A 4,737-nucleotide genomic window follows, 5' to 3' on the forward strand; every position below is an offset into this window, starting at 1 on the left:
GTAAATAGAAAAATGTGCTGCTGTGGTTTTTACAGTGTACTTTTCTGCCAGTGCACTAACATTTCACTCCAATAATGATTTATTGGCACGAATGTAACTCAAGCTGTGAGGTTATTTCTTCCTCCAGAAGGGCTCCAATAGTAGAGTAGGGCAACAGAAACTTTGATTCATATTTTTTTTAATGTACAAAAAAATCAGGTCACAACATCAATAGGTGACATCAACAGTAAATTTAACTTTAAATGACACATCCAGCACAGTCAATGCAGCCATTGAGCTTTTAGTTTCTTGGAAACAAGTAAACAATCAATTGCAAAGATTAAAAAAAATAAATAAATAAAAAAATCTTATATTGACGGCATTTATTTTCAGGAGAAGCACAAAAAAAAACACCCTAGTATATTCCTGCACAATGTAAAATATTCACATCAGTCATCTGCAAGAAAATTACCTCAAATCACAGGGACACAAAGTGCTGTCTTTCTGAGCCTTTTTCACACTTTAGTATCTAGAAATGTAATTTTCTTTTCACAGAATATACTTTTATTTGTTCATGTCAGACAGAAAGGAAAAAAAAAAAAAACTGGGTCATTTTAATCATTTGAATCTCATAATGTAACCAGGCCACCAATCTACCAGGTACATGTAGGTCAGAGTCCATCTTGGCTCCCGTGTGGTTTCTGACCGCAGCTTTCCCTCGACTGTCACTCGTGATTAATCTGCTAATGTCCACATGCAAATTCTCCAAATAGGCTTCCTCAGTGTGACTGTACAACGAATGGGAGCCAGCGGAGACTGTTTAGCCGTGTCATGCGTATGTATGAGCTAGTATATTTAGCAGCCAAGTTTCTTTTGATCACAGTGCGGAGATTGAGGGGGCTGAGATGAATGGTGGTCCAAAGCTGGGGCACATTTAGCAGCTGACCACCTGCCTTTCATTCCAAATAGAAATAACAGATGGGACCGCAACACACCATTAGCACAGTGTAAAGTGGTGACGCAGATAGTTAATTGTTTCATTAGGTTCTTTGCTATATTCTAAAACACTATATAGCATGGCAGTGACTGGAGGAAAAGAAGAAAATGTTTTTCATTGCAGTATGCAACATTTTAAAGCCCCAGATCACTGAAACACGGCAGTTTGTTTAGATACATGTTCCCTATTCAACACTTATCCAAAACTGTGAAAATAGCACACATCTAAACGACCAGTTTTCATTTCAGCTGCTCAGTTTGCCGGTCTGTGAGAAGCCATGCAGTACTTTTCTGCTCTTAAAGTCTGTGTAATGATACAACATGATAGAACTTTATGTCAGCTTACACTGAAATTCATTTCGGCTCCTCAAGGCCAGCATCACTGAAGAGGCAGACGCACAATTACAAACACAATTCACACTCTTTTCCCAGACATGCCTGTACAGACCGCATTACAACAATCGTCCAAATAACAGTATTACAAAAGTACGTTCACAACATATTCTCTGAGTTCAATGCACTGACCCGGGTTGAGCAGCAGAATAGACTGATGGTTGAAAGAGTTCTTTAGCTGTAGCGCAGGGGAATCTGGGACATAAAGCTTTTTGGTATGTGTGATAGTCACAGTTTAAGACGTAAGTACACTTTTGCCAACAAGCAACACTGACCTTACAAGAAAGAAAGAAGCAAACAAACAAACAAACAAACATGGATTATGCGAAACCTGACGAGGATCTCCTGTGTGGCTGTGCAAATACTGACTTTTTTTTTGTTTTAGACACTGTACATTTGTCAGATATTTGTCACAAACAAAGGTAGAAGCACTGTGATTGTATTACCACCCAGGGGGGTCACATCAGGACAAACAGTGTCTAAAGGCCAGTATACACGTCTCATTCTGCATATGAAAGGCAATGCCATCTGTCTGTGTTTGCAATTACATCTGAAAGTCTTAAGCTATACTCTTGATGGACACTTTTGTAATATGATGCAACATGCTGCAGAGACTGAAAAGCTACTTATGGAGGAGGTGGTGGTGGTGGTGGTGGTGGTGCATCAGATCAAATTACAGCTCAGCTATTCTAGTTATTTGTGAAGACCCCCACTTGTAAATTGTTTTGCAGTGTTTTAAATTGGTTGATGGATCCTACATTGTGTTACATTATAATACAGAACAAACAAAACAGATTCATTTTTGTGCTCACTACCCAAAGCATATGCTGTTCAGTACATCCTCTATAGTGTTGTGGATTGCAGAATACTGATGGACTGAACTGGACTGGGCAGTCTAATGTAACTTTCCTTGTCATCATTATCATCCGGATTTATTTTCTCACCAACAAGCATTTTGCTGTCACAAAAAAATGTCTGATTTTTTGTGATAGCAAAGGCAAAATTCAAGCAATCTAGTTTTATTTATTTTTTTTTTTTTTTATAAATCAACATTAATGCATCTACTCATTTGTGAACTTAAAACCTAAACACAGAATTAAAATTCAGACCACATTCTCCCTTCTTTTGTATTTGTCTTCAAACACACATATACTTGAGCGTTCCCGGGGACTCGGGGGCACATCTGGCGCCGCTGTATGCCTGCCCTGGTATTTAGTAAATTGTACCAATGAAGAAATCTTTCGATTAGAACTCGGAAATTGCTTCTGCCAAGACCACTCAACTGGGCGAGATAGCTCTTCTGGAATTGGGTCTCAATTTGAAAAAGAGGAGTAATCTAATGTGGCATCTTGATAACATTTATCATGGAAACGAAAGGAAGGATACGTCCCGGAGCCAGGGGGGCTTAAGGTTTTGTATTCCCTTGTGCTGAGTCCAGACGTGTCCCTAACATGTTGCTTGTACAGCTGTTGAACTACCTTTTGTAGTTTCACTGTTCTTGATCACTAAGCAAGATTGTCATTACTGCAGTTGTAATTCGCAAAATAAGATCAAAGCTTGCTCAGCTGCATCATTCTGGGGAGAAACTCCTTATCGCAGTACTGCGGTTTCAGCCCGCACATGCTCCAATTAGGCTTTCTAAATCTTTAATAAGCACAATCAATGTGTAGAATGAAGTCTGACACATGGGACTTCAAACTGAGTTGCAGGAATTGTAACTCACTGTGGGCTACCTTTACCTTATGGAGAAAAAAAAAATCCTTTGTTAAGGACTCAGGCATTCCTTTTATAACCGTTTTAATGGCCAATGTCTCCTGGTCAAGAGGTGGCCGCTGAATGGACTAATTCTGCAGGATTAATCCTCTCTGGTGGTGATCCAGCCATCCAAATAAATGCGACCTTATGGTGCTGAATCTGTGCATGCACAACTATACATTGACTGCATGGGAGGGGGCAGTTCAGTGAAGGGATTAGTGGGAATCAACCACTGAGGCATAACCCAACCATTTTTAGATTCTCTTTCTTGACTTTGAAAGACTTGTTTAACAATAATCACATCACAGAAGGGGGGAGACTGGTGGCACAACAAGTGAAATACCAGCCAAATGACAAAGAGGAAACCCAGGGTAAGGTAAGCCTATAGACAGGAGAGCTAAGCAAACTCATAACGTCCAGCAGTTTGTGCACCAGGGATGTGTTTTCAGTCTCCCAGGGCTGGAGAGAGGGCCGGGGGTAAAAACACAGAAGTGGACATGCTAGAGCTGGAACACACAAAACATGGGCTTCGTGTGTGTGGTGACCTTTTGTTCCCAACAGGGCTCAGTTCTGCAGGACTGCACAGCCAAATAAACATTAAATATTACAGAGGAGGGTCTGGTCTGCAGGATTAGGCTGCATCTGACGGATAATATTTAAGAAAATACGATGCATCTGCAGTTTAAAAATCCTAGCTGTCCTGCTCTGTGTCACTTAAACACAATGACGGTGATTCATCTTGTGCCCCGTTTATAAAAGCTTTTTTTATGGGTTCTTCTAAACTTCCAATCTAGAAAAATCCCCTGACAAGCAAGGAGAAGTGTCATTTAAAGTGTTTTACATTTCTGCCAGTACCCAAAATGCTAGCACTTTTTTTTTTTTTAGGTGATGTAGCAGAAAAGGTGAAGATAGGGGGTGAATGATTGGAGAAAATGAAATTCTATTGATTTTGACATCTCCACCTGGTGCATGAGTGCACATTGAATTTCCCTGCTGCAGAGTTTGGTACAACTGAACAGTGCCCACTGTGATTTCCTGAGCAGCTTGCATGGGGAAAAAAAAGAAAGTGTTTAAATGTAAACAAACCAATCAACCAATCAATAAACACAGCAAGCCCTGAGGTGCTGCTGAGCAACTAATAAACAGAACAACAATGAGGGAGATAGCCCGAACAGAAAAGAGAACCACTGACAGAATCTCAAACATTATTAGCAAAAAAATCCATGGAAAGACGTCACAGTGCTGCTCCGACTGTTTGATGGGTCTGTGCAGAGTAGAAACACCACAGCAGCAGCAAAAGCACACAAGGATGTCAGAAATTATTACTACAAGGGAAATATAATTTCGCATCAGCACTTGCAATGCAGAAGACTTCACTGCACTTTCTAACTTTTTAATTTGGTACTTACAGTAAACTGCTGAGAAACTCAGACAGCACATACTTCTAGTACGTCCAAATGTATTCAAATATTTTAAAAACTGAAAATGTTTAGTACATGTACATGCTATTTTTTTTATTGATCTGTTTCCAAACTGGGCTGCAAGGTGGCTCGGTGGTTAGCACCGCTGTCTCGCAGCTAGAAGGTCGCCGGTTTGTGTCCCAGTGAGGACACC

The sequence above is a fragment of the Stegastes partitus genome, unplaced genomic scaffold (genome assembly GCF_000690725.1).
Source record: "Stegastes partitus isolate 25-593 unplaced genomic scaffold, Stegastes_partitus-1.0.2 Scaffold16, whole genome shotgun sequence".
Taxonomy (NCBI): domain Eukaryota; kingdom Metazoa; phylum Chordata; class Actinopteri; family Pomacentridae; genus Stegastes; species Stegastes partitus.